Source organism: Macrobrachium nipponense, chromosome 8 (assembly GCF_015104395.2).
Source record: "Macrobrachium nipponense isolate FS-2020 chromosome 8, ASM1510439v2, whole genome shotgun sequence".
Classification (NCBI taxonomy): domain Eukaryota; kingdom Metazoa; phylum Arthropoda; class Malacostraca; order Decapoda; family Palaemonidae; genus Macrobrachium; species Macrobrachium nipponense.
In genome coordinates, this window is record NC_087203.1 from 5743326 (window position 1) to 5761062 (window position 17737).

A 17737-nucleotide genomic window follows, 5' to 3' on the forward strand; every position below is an offset into this window, starting at 1 on the left:
TATATATATATATATATGTGTGTGTGTGTGTGGTGTGTGGAGAGAGAGAGAGAGAGAGAGAGAGAGAGAGAGAGAGAGAGAGAGAGAGAGAGAGAGAGAGAGATTTTTTCCGAAGGAATATGACATGGTCTGTCTTCTATTAAGTGGCATAAGATCTGGACTATTATATATAGGATATCTCCTCCCTGGCCAGCGCCCTGCTTCCCAACCCTGTCATCAACATCAGCAGTAGTCAGCAAAAGCATTAATCACGTTGACCATATCCCGGGCAATTCAGCATCATCAATTACTAAGTCAATCACGGCAATGCAAAGCCGGTGTTCAATAATGGACGTTTAATTGTACTCCCGAGTGGCTGGCAAACATCAGCTGGATGGACGTTCGCCTCGTAAGTGGCCGGGCGAGAGACGTCGATCCTGTCTGCGGGATAGCGCCTGACGTCATTCTCTTTTTCATTTGGCTCCCGCCGCTCTTGACATTTTTTACAAGTAAAGGTGGTCCAAAAAGCTTCCCGAACAGAGGATCATCCCGCATTGCACAACTGTCGTTGGTCATCTTTGCAAGAAGGAAATTTTTCAGGTAGGAAGCTTCCCAGTAGCCAGCCTGCACCGCTGCCTCCTGATTAGGAACTCGCATCAATCCCTGAATCTCGTTGACTCAGCAAGAGGACTCCTGCATCCTCTCAACTTCGTGTCAAGCCGATGTTCCAAGTTTCAAAAGATTGAATTCTGTATACAAGTGCCTTATTTATCATCCTTTCTATTTTTCCCGTTTTTATTTTGCATTTCCTCGCTTGGGATTTGTGTTATCCAGTCTCTGTATATTAAGCCGATATAAAGCTGCCAGAAACGTCGTCTGTTCGAGTGGAAACGTTTCTCACTGTAAGACAAAAGTCTGTGATATTCAGTTAAGTAAATGCATCAAGCACTGTTCATTTCGGCTTGAATAGTCTGTTTGGCTGAATGACATCGAAAACAGCAAAGCGAGTGAAGGTAAGGAAGGAAAAAGAGCGGACAATCCAGGGAGCGATGGCAGTCCCTCATCCCCCTCGGGGTATTAACGAGCACATTGAAGCCGGAAGCTTAAGCGAATACTCTTGAGGATTTTAAATAGCCTTTACATTTGATACATATATCATTTATAACAAAAATGTCTGTTTAAGCCTAAGCCTTAACAACTGAGAAGGCGAGTGAAATAGTAGCCTAACTCTCTGATTCCACTCGTAATATGGAGAGGGTAAACTTTTATTTAATTATGAGTCACAGGCAAATAGCCGTTATAAAGGGAAGTGCCTCTGCAACAGCGCCCTGTAAACACGTACACATACATACATACATACATACATACACCTCTAATCTAGGCAGTATGTTAATAAATGAGCAGGAGGTGATTAAAGTAACCAGAAAAATGAAGATGACAAAGCAACGACCTTCAAGTATGCAATAGAGTCGACGAGAATTCGAGTAATGGGAAACCTGGCACTGTGGCACCACAGCGCATTCGAGACGCAAACGCTCTGTACAACGAGTACGAAGCTCTAACTTTTCTTGAGAAGAAACGCTCCAAGCGGTAGCTGCAGTTCCCTATAATAAAATATAATATCCTCCGGCCATGGCTGAATTCAAACTTATCACTGTTGGGTAAAATGATGTCGTTGAGTAAGAGCAGTTCTATGGGGTTTCTGAGAACACTTTACGCGATTTGGCTGGGACATCATTTCACTTATGGAATAAGAAACTTACGGAAGGTGCCTTTCATTGACCTTCTCATCTCTACGCTACAGAAAGTGCCAGGTCTTAAGAAAGCTTCCAGTTAAAGGTGAGAAAAGAAGATCCTCAAATATTTATACTAATCACAACAACACGGTGCAACTCATCAATATAAATCCCGGGGTGGGAGCAGGGTACGGGATTGGCTAATCAATGACTACGCCACTTACTGATCCTTCATGTTATTCTCAGCTAGTACCTAATTCATTTTTTGTATTAAGGGATCAAAACCCATCCATGTGAATATCAGACATTGTACGCCTTGTCTCGCAAACTCATGTCATCAAATACTCTCCAATTTATCTACAAAATAATTTGTTAAGATTGGCTTCATATCTTTGCAACCGAAGTTTCAAGTTGAAGTGATTTTTTACGGTAAAATGTTTTGAGGCATTGCGGCTACAATGTAAGTAAGTATATCTTAGTTTTACCAGACCACTGAGCTGATTAACAGCTCTCTGAGGGCTGCCCCGAAGGATTAGATGTTTTTACGTGGCTAGGACTTGGTCATCTAGCAGCGGGACCTACAGCTTATTGTGGGATCCGAACCCCGTTATATCGAGAAATGAATTTCTATCACCAGAAATAAATTCCTCTTATTCCGCATTGGCCGAGCCGATAATCGAACTTACGACCAACGGATTGGTAGCCGAGCGCGAAAACCACTCGTCCAACGAGGAACTACTTGCGAACATAACTGTAGGAGGGTTCATGAATGAAATAGCAATGCAGAACTTGTCCAGATGGAACTTGAGCTGTTCAGCTGCTCAGCAGTTCAGGTGGAAGGAGGGAGAAATACTCCCTCCCCAACCTTCGTGTAACATCTGGAAAATGAAATGCAAAGTACAGAATTAAATTTACGATGTAAAGGTAGTTTCATTTTCATGTTTATTTTCAACGCAGTAAAAGGGTGACATTTTTGGAATAATGATGGCGCGAGAGTTATATGCGAAAATAACCATATCAGAATATTTGCAGCAGAGAAATATGAAAGATATCATCATGACCTTTGGCTAAGATGACTTGAACATTCATAACCAGACGTGTTTTGCCGAACCAGGTTTGAACACACTTTCATAAACTTTAAAAAGATCTAGATCTTTCAACATAAAAATAATTCCATTTCCAAAATAGAGTTCCCTTGCTGCCCAAAACATTGCAGGTGCGTTACTGCAAACCAGCTCTTCAATTCATCGATTCACTATGAAGAAGTAGCAGAAGACTATCATCGATTGCAAAAGCAAAAGCCCTCCCTGCACAGCACAGCAGCATGGCAATTGCACGACTCCGTCTGGGAAAAAATGCGCTTTCCTCCCTCCATTAATCTCCTTAAATCAGCCTCAACTTGACAGAATGTCTCCTGAAAAACATTCTTGCTAATAGCATTAACTCCATTTTTTCGCCACGCACGAGACTTAGAATTGAAGTTGACTTCACTTTCTCTGTGGATGGAAATAAATGAGCTCCCATTTTCTTATCCAAGTCCTTCCATGACCCAAATCCACTGTAAATTGGTCGCTCAAGAACAAGGCAATTTCAGAGGCAATGAAAAAATGAGGCAATTCATCCACGTGGCTCATCGTCTAACTCCAAGAAATACCGAATTACCTGTTCCTTGATCAGTTTCTTAAGTGCACAAAAAACAAATTTAATATGAGGGAAGGAAAGCGTGCGAGATATAACAAACATGAAGTTAACACTACCATTATGAACACTACACTGATTAATGATCATTCATATGATGCAAAATCAGCAAGGAATATTTCAAGAAAATAATAAGAATATCCGGGTCCTCTAATAATGAAGGAAACAGGTCTTGACTCGCCAATGACGTTACCTTTCTTTTTTAGAATCTTCCTTTTACTCACTGAGTGAGCTCCTCGCTCTCATTGCGACCTACTGCCGATAGCAATGGTCATTCATTCTAGTGGCAACTGAATGGGCTAGACTTCTGGATCTCTGATATCCCGCGCAAGATCATCGTTTCGAGGATCTACCCACTTGTCTTTCGTTCGTGCATCGTGCTATGGACCACAATTCTTTCACACTCAAAGAATATGATCACTACATTGACAGGTTTCCCCTGAATGGCATCGTCCTTATGTTCCGCAGGTTGGTGGTACCTGTTGCAGCGCTGATTAATATAATCTGGAACGTAGGAAGATTTACGAGAAAGTAATTAATTGCGATATTTTTTGAGAATGCTTAAAAGTATATAGAGAATTAAATCTAAAATAACTACAGATGAAGAAAAAATGTAGAATGATTAACATAAACATAAAGCTGGACCGTCTTTAGTAACTCGTAGGGTTTTCCAAGTGCACGAAATACTAAAATATGAGTTCAGGAAACGAGAACCAGTGAAGTGAGACGTTTCAATCACCTTAGGAAATCGAGAGGACCTGGAAACTTGACGAGCCTGTGAAGTATTCAAGCACTCAAGTATCATTTCCCGTTTCTTGGTATTGAAAAGGGGAAACGCGAAGTGCAACAAAAAGGGACATTTACAACATATGACTAGCTTTATTATGGTGGCAGTAACATTCACTGAGGATGTTACCCGTCTCACTACTCAGTGCTTACTCATGCACCGAATAAACGGTGATGTTCCTATCCATTAAATACGGACTGATGCAGCACAAGGACTACATGGTGAATGAACGAACCTTAAAATACAAGTGGGACAGGCGATACGTTTTATTCAGAAGGAACGGCAACGACGATGATAAAGAAACAGAAGAAGCACAATAGTATTTCCTTTCGCAGCCTAAGACGCCACAAGCCTGAACCAGCCACTCAACAGAACATCCCTCAAGAAAGGGGATATATCACATCAACAGAGAGACGGGTCTTTCACTTTAAATGGTCATCTACCCTAGCGTTTATTTCCTCACCAGCATTACATTAATCGTCATTCTACAGTTCACTTGAACGAGAAAAAATTGTCTTGATTGATATGTATATATATATATATATATATATATATATATATATATATATATATATATATATATATATATATTAGAAAAACCTTTTAGCAAATGAATGTCGTCTCAAGACACCGATTTCTTTTGCATACCAGTTGTTCAGTCAATTATGATAAAAGGTATATAAATTTCCCAAGTCAACAAGACTCAAAGACTCATATCAAAGTTTCAAAGTTTCTCTTTCATTCAACAACCCTGCAGCAATAATCCCGCCTATAACCACCATCCCATAAACCTCGCAACATAAACCTCAGTCCAGCCCCAAAATTCCATCTTCGCATGGAAACCATTTCCATCTCTGCAACGCCCCCATTTCGTTTTACGTTTTAAACATCAATCTCGTCGTCGTTTAGGAAACTGATAGCTCACCGTCGTCAATCAAAGTTTTAAGGAGTTTACACGAGGTCTTCCCAAGATATGTAAATAAAATAAAAATCTAAACCAAAACCAAAGAACGGGTGTTGGAATGAGAGGTAAGAGAGACGGTGAAAATGTTGCATGTAATAACGATGGACAGGTGAAGAAATGTAAACTATTGGAAATGAAAAACAAAGGATGTTGTAAACAGTTGGGTTGAGACACGGATAAGAAAGACCCGAGAGAAACTTCATAAGTTGGAAAAAGAAATCGAAAGATTGGCTGAGAGAGAGAGAGAGAGAGAGAGAGAGAGAGAGAGAGAGAGAGAGAGAGAGAGAATGTTCTGGAAAGCTAAAATGAGAGGGGAATTGGGAAAGGCAGGTAAAGCTCAGTTGGTGGTAGGAAATAATAATGGGTGTTGTAGGCAGTTGGAATAAGACTGGGATGATTGGGGGAGGCAACGATTGTTGGGTAAAGAAGTAAGAAAGGGTGCTTGTAGATAGTTGGAATGAGACTGGGCAAGTTGGCGGAGGTAAAGATTGTTGAGTAATAAGCAAGAGAGGGTGTTGTAGATAGTAAGAATGAGACTGGGATGATTGGGGGTGGCAACGATTGTTGAGTAAGATGTAAGAAAGGGTGTTGTAGATTATTGAAATGAGACTGAGATGGTTTGGGGAGGCAAAGATTGTTTGGTAAGAAGTGAGGTTGTTGTAGATAGTTGAAATGAGACTGGGATGGTTGGGGTGGCAACGATTGTTGGGTAAGAAGAGAGGTTGTTGTAGATTGTTAAAATGAGACTGGGATGGTTGGTGAAGGTAAAGATTGTTTGGTAAGAAGTGAGGTTGATATAGATTATTGAAATGAGACTGGAATGGTTGGTGGAGGCAAAGATGTTTGGTAAGAAGAAAGTGGGAGTGTTGTACATAGTTGGGATTAGACTGGGAGTGTTGGGGGAGGCAGGGATTGTTTGGTAAGGAGAGAGGGTGCTCTAGACATTTGGAACGAGACTGGGGTGGTTGGGGGTGCGCTGAAGACTGAGGGCAGTAGGAATGAGGTGAAAATATAATAGGTAAGAGAAGGCGATGTAGATACCTCAAATGAGATGGAATGGGGAGGGGTGTTTCGATAATTATGATTGGTGATAATGATTTTGTTAAAAACACGTTTCTTTAGATATGGAATGATTTGGGGATGTGGGGGTTAGGGAGGAGATAAAGTTGGTGTGGACAGGGTATGGGTTACAAAAATTCTCAACATTTATGAAGTCGCAAATAACACGACAAAATATTCAGGGGAAAATCGCCCTTTTAGACAGCAAAGAAGTCAGTGGGATAAGAAGTCGACTGAAAAGTACAAATGTAGAAGAATATATTTCAAAACAAAGCTGTCTACAAAAGAATCACAGACGGAAGGAAAAGAGAAAACTAATAAATAAATAATTAATGATTAAAACAAGAGAAAACTAATAAATTAGTAGGAATGAGAAAATTATTTTTATAAGGCAAGATTATAACTTTATCGGTACGAAAGGAAGGACTGCCCTTGGTTAAATGAAAAAAGAAATATCAAATGCAACTGATTATTCTTCTTCGACGACAATATTATATTAGACAAAACAGCAATCAAACTTTTGTATGAGATCACTGAGATATTCAATCTCATTCTTGGGTTAAAAAAAAAAAAACTTTAACTTTCAGTATTTGCAAGGTAACACTACATGGACACGAATATGAGGGTTAAGGAAAGATATGAAGGATAAACAGCAAAACAGACAAAGGCGTGGAACTGCAACACGCATGACTGACGTCTGGAAAGACAGGCAGTTCTTACAGAAAGAAACTCTTCCTCTCAATTCATACGGAGTTCCAACCACCGAGAAAGAATTTCCCTTCCAGATTCAAATCTCGGAGAGCCTTCGCTATCGCTTCTTTTGTGACGACTTAAAGACGGCAACGACCTTCCGCTCCCACCCCACCCACCACCCTTGATTTTCTTTTCTACCCCTTGTCTATCACTCGCAGCGTCTCTCTCTTTTTCTCTCCCTCCTCCCTCTCCCATCTGTTAGTCCCTGGTGGACCATCACTCGCTCAATGGCCCCCAAACTCTTCAGAAACGACAGTGCGACGCTTCTGCGATTACACAAAAACGATATCATTGGAGCCTCCCGCCCAAAGATATTAAACTTTGATGCTTTTTCGTTTGCTCTCTCTCTCTCTCTCTCTCTCTCTCTCTCTCTCTCTCTTTCTCTCTCCCCAAATTACGTCAAAAACAAATGTAATGTGAAGGAAATTAATATAGAAAATACTTTAAAGAGTCCATGAAAATTGAAAATTCATGACAATTAGCAAAATAAAGAATATTAAAACCCCATCCAACAGAGCATTTAAAAACGCTTAACGATAATAAGAAAGAAAGGCCTCTCGAAGGGAAGTTCAAGGAAAAGAATGTCGAAATTGCGGCGAATGTGTGTTGGCAATAGCGCTGGCAGAGAGAGAGAGAGAGAGAGAGAGAGAGAGAGAGAGAGAGAGAGAGAGAGAACTTTACAAGAAGCTGTAAAAGATTTCCACTGAACCTAAAACCTTCAGATAAAGACAACTCCCAAGTTTTTACTTGAGGCTCCGAACGCGAGAGTGATTGGATTATATAAAAGCGGCAGAGGTTGGGTTGGGGTGGGGGGGGGGGGGGGGGGGGGGGGAAGGTGGGGGGGGGAAGGTAGGAGGGGATCTCGAATAGAGATTCGAGGAAGGGAGGGAGGGAGGGAGGGAGGGAGGGGGGAAGGCCCCGAGGGACAAAGGGAGAGAGAGAAGGAGGGATGCGATGGAAAAGTGAAATTCGTGAATAAAAGAGGCGAATCGCTGTTCTCAAAGAAAAATGCAGATGGAGAGGAAATTGCGTGAATTTCTAAACATGGATCCGAGAGAAAATAGGTGCGACGTTCAGTGAAAAGTAGCTTTTCTTTTTGCCGAGGGCCTTTACAAAGGATTTACATACATCACCTCAATTAAGAGAAGTCTCAGAGTCAACTAACATACGAGGTAAACACTCATATGTATGACTATGTATGCAACAAAATATATCACTGGCAAATCAACACTAACTCCTGAATCATGGATGAACCTCCCTGTGCAGTAAAATTTCATGAAATCAGCCACTTCATACACTGGCGCTGAAGGCTTATCAGCATTGCGCTGAACCCCCTGTATTGCTCGTATTCTCACGTTTCCTGGATATTAAGGCCTTTTAAATACACATACACAATATATATAAATATATATATATATATATATATATATATATATATATATATATATATATATAATATATTTAACATACATAAAGATCCATACTCACCAAGTATGGGAGGGCCTTTGTCTTTGTTTTCTGTCTTTTGGGCAATTTGCGATTCTCGCCATCTGATAAAATTCTGTCAACCTTTTTTTGTCGAATCTGGAAGTTTTCATTGTAAGCAAGTTATATTACAATCCCGTTTTCTTTCCAAACCTAACAAAAGTCAAGTAACATTGGTTTTTGTGTGTACCAAAGATACTGTATCATTTATTATTACAGTATATCTTTGGTCTGTACCTTCGACCATTATAAAAATCTCCGATAGGCATGAAGAGTCTGGTGGGAGCGAAGGAAAGAAGTGATTTTGTCTTTTGTAAGTGGGTAACAGCATCTTACTTACTATATTTTACTATGTTGCTCTTGCTTAGCACTGACTGATAGCTATACGTGGGGGCTACTACTGAACGTGTGTTGAACACAGGAAATATGCAGGAACACACTCCGTTTGTTATTGAGATGGTTCAATTCATTTACAAACAACGATCCTCTAGTCTTAGTTCCTATTTTCCCACTTGGTAAGTTGAGCATCACACTACTATATTATCCATTATTAATGAAGACCTGATCTTCACTTTTTCTATGCTCAAATTTCCATTTCTATCATGATGAAGATTTCCTACTTTTTCTCCTCAGATTTGTTATTACAGATATTTAGTATAGAGCTTCCTTATCTCATGAAAAAACATTTCATTTTAAAATCACTTTCAACGATCATGAGTGACGCAAATCGCTGTTGCAATCTTCCGGTTCATTAGCAGCATTTCACCGGTCGAAATATATGGCCTTACAGCATCTGCCGCAGTAAAAGCAAGAAAGGTCATGGCTACTGTCTCATTCGTCTTGCTGAATCGTACACGAATCTCTTCTACATAAGCCCAGACGCCCCATATACTTACACACCGGCATGTGTGCGTGTGTATATATATATAAATATATGTATGTGTGTGTATATTACTACATATATATATACTATATATATATATATATATATGTATATATATAATCGAACTACAAATGTCCTTTAATATCTAATTCGCTCTACCTCGGAATTAATATATTTTCATATATGCTTAACCGAGGGGGAATTTATTAAGCGATAATAGAATTGGCTTCCCTGCCAGTCCTGGGATTGGGAAGTCGCTGGTTCGCGCCTGTCGATGGCCAATTCTATTATCGCTTAATAAATTCCCCCTCGGTTAAGCATATATGAAAATATATTAATTTCCGAGGTAGAGCGAATTAGATATTAAAGGACATTTGTAGTTCGATATATGTATATGAATCACGGTAATGTGATAGACTTATATATATATATATATATATATATATATATATATATATATATATATATGTATATATATATATATATATATATATATATATATATATGTATATATATATATATATATGTGTGTGTGTGTGTGTGTGTGAGAGAGAGAGAGAGAGAGAGAGAGAGGGGGGGGGGGAAGGTTTTCAGAATCCACGTTCCCTTATTTGACGCCATTTTCATTTCGCATCATTCCTCCTTTCCCACGAGACGCAACCCCCTCCCAAAGAAAAAGAAGCGCACATAGATCAGAAAATCGCGAAAAAGGAGACTGGCTCATATCGTCTCCGTCTGGATGGAGTCTCCTTCGCCGCTGCTGTAGCTGTATTTTATTCAGCTGAATAAAATATACAAGTTACATTGTTGGAGCTTCTCGGGTGAAGAAGGGGTGGGAAGGAAGAAGAGACCAGAACCACATTTCCTTTCGCGATCGGCTGAACTTTGAGAGCGGTTCGCGTTGGTTTTTATTGCTAATATGCAAATGACTGGGACTGTTTTACACCATGCATTCCTGAGCTCAATAAGCTTCTACGCGAGAAAAAACGAAACCTCGCTTTGCAGACCATTTATCCCATTCATTACAAATAAAGTCATCTGGGGCCTTCCTTGCGTGATTAGAGCAAAGAATGCGCGGCACGACTTTGAGCAGTCTTTAGCAAACACGAAATAAGCTAACTGCAGACTTTTCAGAATAACAGTGATGAACAAACGATAGGACATAATATCCATCTGATGAAGATGAAGAAATCCGCGCTACGCTATATAGCAGCGAACCGCGACGAAGAGGACTAATGACTATTTCATCTATATTTCATAACTGATATGAACACGACGACACAGTCTATTCGGATAAGGGATTATTCAAATGAAGTTCAGATACAACGATGTGAAAACCAAAATATTTGAGCAAAATAAATGGTGGATATTAACCCGGCATTTTCCCCACTTTTTAAGAGCAAAACTGTACTAGGCCACTGATTTGAACCCATAAAAGAGCGGGGAAATACGAATAGGAAATAAAACCCGGCGATTATGAGCTGGGAAGTCTCCGACATTTCCGCGCTGCGTAGAGCGCGTCGCTCAAAGAATGCATTACATGGCTTCTCATTTAAACACGTTAATAGGCGCGAATCTAATAACGCAGCTTGTGAAAGTTATTTCTAGTTTCTCAGTACGGAAAAGCGAGTGGGTTGGGGAGTAGGACAGCGAAGGGAAACGAATGAGCCTGAAAGACACGGTACAATAAAATAAACGGTATGAAAAGGCATATTGACTCGCGCATATTGGCTGTTCACTGCCAAGTCTCCCCAACCAACAAAGACTCCCATTTGTCGCCCTCGATTTGTGTCGCCCCGGGACTGATGTCAGGTCGAAGCTTCTCAAATATTCTCTTCAGTGCCATCTCACCTCTACAGCAACAGTGAATGCATAAATTAAAGGTAGCAACCTTCGCCCAGGAAATAAAAATGAAGAGGACCAAATACAGGAAAATCTGCCGTAAGTAAGCGTTGGAAATGGAAATATTTCAAGCGATACGGACTCATTTAGGATATGACAACAGAATAAAGCTAGTCCGGAAAAATAGGACACATTCCAATTTAAAATGAAGAAAAGCTGTAATGATGTTTCCAGGAAAAATATCTGATAAACGAGGGAAACAAGACTTGTCAATGATGTCCCGATGATAATGACCTTTAACAAGCAACGGAAGCATCACAATTCCGGACGGCAAAGAAAGATTGAATCTTACGATAAAAAACCAAGTTTGAGAGGTCCACATCCCACAAAGCTCAGGCAAGCAACACAGGAGGCGAGTGCAACTCCCAAGAGAAGTTACAAAACTGCAGAAAAAGGGGACAAGGAAACCGAGCCACTGCACGGCAAATATATACAGTAGATGACTGTAACACCAAAGGCAAAACCACAGGAACATACAGATATACAATAGATGCATAATGCGGTATACGCACACAAACACACCCATACACACACACACACACACACACACATATATATATATATATATATATATATATATATATATATATATATATATATATAATGTGCGTGTGTGCGTGCAAATTCCAAGGCTTATAGCAGCCAGTCCCATCTAAGGTCTTCAACTTATTTTCTTTCCCACTTCTCGAGCAAGTCCTGTATTGTGTTATAATTGTGTATTACTGTGGGCTTTCAGCCAAGAGTGTTTCTCAGTGATAAGGAAAGTACTTCAATGCTTTGTGAGATTGATTTGTTAGTTACCTTCCGTACGTCCCCCTCGATCCTCGACCAGATGCCTTGTGCAACCTGTTCAACTTCCCATCGCTTTCGTTGCAGATTGCAGTAGTGCAGCTGTGGACACTGGACTCTCCCCTCGTGTGCTCCGGGGGGAAATTCTCCCCCTCATTTTCTTCGCTCCACGTTCCTGGAAACCTCCGTTCACCTATTCATCCACTTCGAGATCTAAATGATTGTGAGATGTAATCTGAGTGACGGGGTCCTTATGTCCCCTTCGTACCAATATGGTGTCATCATTTTCTTCCTCTGATATGATTAACTTCCTCTGATATGATTAAGAGTGTAAATATCATCAATTAAGTGAACCCTTAGTGTTCACCTAACTATTACCCAGTCTAAGCAGGCTCTCAGCCGTAATTTTGTATATGATTGCCCCCCTTGTCAACGCTATTATCAGATCTGCATCATTTTCTCATCCTCATATTAATTTATATATATATATATATATATATATATATATATATATAGCTATACACATATATACACCTATACACACACACACACACACACACATATATATATATATACATATATATATATATATAATTATATATAGAGAGAGAGAGAGAGAGAGAGAGAGAGCGAGGTTGTGTGAGAGCGAAGAGAGAGAGGAGGAGGAAACCAGCGGTTCTCCTGGAACAAAATGCGAAGCACCAGAGAAAATGGGGCGATAAGAGAGAAACGTTAAAAATAATAACGGCCATTTGTCATGCAACAAGTGAGGATTCTCGTGCTATTGTTTCCCTCCTTTTCATTCCCTCCCTCCCTCCCTGGACCCCTCTTTTGTTTTCCCTTTGTATTCCCCTCCAGCCCCTAGCATCCTCTCTCTCCATTTTTCCGCAACAAAAGATCTTAAAGACAGAAATCAGTCATCTCTTTCTTCCTGTAATCAGCCATTTTTTCATAGCGAATAAATGCTTTTGTTGACGCTGGCAAGGCTTCGTTGTTGTTTGCTGTTCGCTGGCTTCCATGATCATTGTTCTTATCGGTGACGTCGCTGATGCGGAGAAAGGATTTTGCCACAATTATCCTCATTAATTTCATCCTCCAACGTAAAAATGAAAGCGCGGGGGGCTGATTGCGGGACTGGATATTTGCTTGACAAATATGTTCCCACTAACTAGAAGATAATTCTGTCGTATATACCGAACGTATTTAAGGCTGAATAACATTCACTTCATGTTTACGGCATGTTAGTGACTCATGTTGAAGACCAAGTTTCTCCAGGAGTCTGATCAATATTAGAATAAATACAAAATGCAGTGACCTGAATTCTGCTACATAGATGAATAACCAATATTTCCTCACATATTTCTGTGTTGATTGATGGATATAAAGGGCAGTTCTGCTGTAACCACATTATCCTAGAGTTTGATACTTGTCTGAATATCTAGTTCTAGCTAGGGGTACTTGATGCCTGGTACATATGAAATGACTAATATTTCATTGACGTCTGATGCTAATTAGACATTCAAATAGCCAAATACTTTTTTTAGACGAGGAAACAGCTCAATGAGCAAATAAATCGATCAGAAAAGCAGGTCCAGCAATGTTATGCACATAAAAAACCTCCAAAGGTCACAGAGCGATCTATTAGCTAAGCCTAATATAATAACCCGGCCACAGACAAAAACTTGAATGAAGCAAAAAATCTACTGCTATATATTCTTAGCGATAAAATTATGATTTTTCCGAGAAAACTTTTAAAAGTACTCTTGCAGTTTTAGAGTTTTTATGGATTTTTATGATCCGCCTGATAGAACATGAAAGGGGAATCATAGGGCTATAAATGATAAAAAGATAGTTTTGAGATATTTTCTGAAAGAATCACCAACAACTGCATAGGACACAGCCAACGTCATTATGCCCGATTGATTATTCCATCTCTTTCACTCGCGTCATTGCAATAACAAACCCAAACAGATTCACGCTTATATATATATATATATATATATATATATATATATATATATATATATATATATATATATATATATATATATATATACTGAACACTATATGTATATAAATATTATATAATTAAAAACATTTTCGTAGCCTATCACAACACACACATACACACATATATACACACATACGCACATGCATAAATATTAAGCTACAAATGTCATTTAATATCCAATACGCTCTACCTTGGAAATAATACCGAAAGGGAGTTATATTGGATATTTGATAAGTGAAGATATATATATATATATATATATATATATATATATATATATATATATATATATATATACATATATATATATATAGCCTAGACAATGATTAATTTTTAGGCCTATGGTTAATCGTCTTCCGCTTCTCTTTGGAGTCGGCGCTATGCCTAGGGTGGTGGCACTCTAAAATGCTAATGCGGGAGATGTATTCTTTTGAGTGAAAATTCAACCCCTTTTTAGACGGAATGCGTCCATGATTATGTATTCTGGCTTGAAACAGCAACTTTATGGACATAGGATGGACAGTGAGACATGAATGTGCCTCTTCATTCTATTTTCTGTGCATTTTTTAAACTGATGGACATAACACCGGTTTCTGGCGGTTCTCTTTTTATTATCGATCGCAATATGTACTATAGCAGCCCATATCAGGTTTCAGTTTTGTGATACTTTGTCAGGGACTTGAATTCAAGCGACCCATCAGACGTGGATTGAATATACTGGACAAAGAAAATGACCTCATTCTGTTGCCACTCATTCGGTTTGGAGACCAAAACATATTATAGAGGAATAGTGGTAGCCTATGTACCTAAACCCCTCCTCCTCCCGTACGGCAGCGTTTCGTTTTCCCTAAAAGAAAACTATTGATAAGGCTTTCTCTGTCCGTCCACACTTTTTCTCTCCGACCTCAGGTCTTAAAAACTAATTAGGCAAGAGGGCTACAAATTGGTATGTTGATCATCAACTCTCCAATCACCAAATATGCCAAATGAAAGCCCCCTAGCCATAGTGTTTTTTTTTTTAATTTAGGTCATGAGCCGCGCCTCATATAGCGTTTTTATTTTACTTTGAGAAACTCATTCAAGTTAATATGCTAGCAACTACACTAACAGCTCAGAAAGGCCAAATGATTCAGTATTAATCACTGATTATTCATCGGTTGCTTTGTACTTGTCTTTCCAGATATAAATTCAGCTTCAACTCTGATTCTCTCTGCAAAAGTCTCCACGACCCTTGAACTCTTGATTTAGAAAAGCGTTTTCGATCTTCTTCGGTGATGATCCACTTCCTACCCAGGAACCAAGCCACCCTACTTCCTTAGACTGTAAATCATTGTCGATATATAGCTTACCCGGATACACGTACAGCGTACGTTTACAACTTACACACGCAAAAATACACATAATATCTATGTATAATATATATGTACACACACACACACACACACACACACACACATATATATATATATATATATATAGTTATACATATACCATTAGTATATATACATATACATATATATATACATATATAATATATGTATATTATATTCTCGGATATATCTCTATATATTACATATATTAACAATATATATTTACTATTACATATATATATCTATATATATCTATATTATCTATATATAATATACATATATTATTAGCGAAATAATATATTATATCTATATTTTTTATATATTATCATATATTAATACACATTATATATATGTGCGTGTGTGTGTGTGTGTGTATATGAATTTTTGTTACATAAACCATGGCATTTTTATCTTCACAAACCTTATGCTACATGCATTGTTTCATATCAGAATCACTTGGCAATTGAAAGCGACAAGCATTCCGTCACCAGCAGAGGAGCAGCATCACTAAAAAGCCGTGATTTCCCAACCACTTGGGGATTCACATTCACCTGGTGACGGTAACCATATTGTTATTATTATTATTCTTATTATTATTATTATTATTATTATTATTATTGAATTAAAAGTAATTGCTGCCTCACGCCAGTACAAAAGCAGATGGACTCACCCTCTTCCTTCAGTCCATCCCCTACATCCGACTAAGAGGATGTCTGAAGGCCCACACGAATTCTAATTTAACTTTACCCTCGAGAAACTCTACGGGTAATACCCCGAAAGTTTAACTACCGCCGGCGGCTTCTTTGAGTAAAATTACGATTAATTTTCATAATTACCTACTATTTGGGACATGTCAACCTTTGGTGCGTTGCCCACCAGTTTAAGCAACAATGAGAAAACCATAACTATGAAAATAGAGAAGAACTTCTATATAACATATGCAGCTGAGTCAGCATTTAATCTTAATAAAACGTGTTTGGAAGAGGGTTTACTTTCAGCAAATTATTATTATTATTATTATTATTATTATTATTATTATTATTATTATTATTATTATTATTATTATTATTATTATTTCTTGAAAAAATTGTAGTTTTCAACGAATGAATCTTATACAGGGTCTTTTCAATTCTTCTGATAATTCTTTTTCTGACTCAGCTAGGTTGTTGAGAAGAATTCCAATATTCACATTTGTCTTAATCGGGATATTCATTGAAAATCTTTGATAAAAAAATATTCTGTTACGTATTATTGATAAAATATTTTTGACGAATATACTAATTAAGACAAACATGAATATTGGAATTCTTCTCAACAACCTAGCTGAGTTAGGAAAACGAATTATCAGAAGAATTGCAAAGACCCTATATAAGATTCATTCGTTGAAAACTGCCATATTTTTCAACAAAACATGTACCAAATAAGGTTGTTCCCTGCATGTATTATTATTGTTAACTTATAAATTCCCCTTCGGTGATTATTCGAGGTTGAGGAAAATTGATATGAGACGACATTTTTAGGTGAAGCTTTGTGGACATAGAAATGTAGAAATACAGAAATGTGCTGGTATGAGTGCGACAGCAATCACTGCCTTATTTATTTCTATGGAGCCCCGTACTTTTAGGGATAATAGCTCACCGTTGAAACACACACACGCACATACACACACAAATATATATAATATAGATTAACGGTGGGAAAATGTGCCCAAGACGACAGTCCCAGCTCTGACATAGAGCCTCAGATAATATACAATCCAGAGAATTTAGTGGAGAAGTCCTTGAGAGGACAGTGGACGTCCCCGCGAGAACAGGGAATACGATTAGTTCCCTCCAAACGGCTCCCACCATCCGCTCCAGGGAACAGTTGTTATAAATGATGGCTTGATTGCTTTGGGTCTAACAGCTCCTGTTCTCATCCGGAACCTTTAGTGAAGAAGAGTCGGCGCCGCAGGGTAACAGAAGAGGCGATGTACAAATTGTGTTGGGGTAACTACTGCAGGTGCGACAGGCAACGTTCATGTCACTTTCATCCGCCAGTGAATGACAGCAAATGCTCATTACCTTTCATGTCTCTTTGTTTCCCTTTCACTTAGTCTTCTAGACTTCAAAGAATGAACTGAAATTCCTCTCCTTAATGCGTTGCTGCCTTCCATAAACTCTCGATGAAAAGCGACAATAATGTATTCGAAGTAATTACATTCTGCCATAAGCCTCTCAGCAACCGTTACATTTCCTCCATGTAAGAGTGAATGCATCTCACTAATATAAGTAAACGCACAAACACACACACGCGCGCGTGCGCGCATAAAAGGAAAACAA

General features: G+C 38.8%; 1 protein-coding gene across 1 annotated transcript in view; it reads right to left on the minus strand.

The window, feature by feature from the left end:
- LOC135222604 (cell adhesion molecule Dscam1-like) overlaps positions 1–17737 on the minus strand; it is a 677404-nt gene that overhangs the window by 211280 nt on the left and 448387 nt on the right.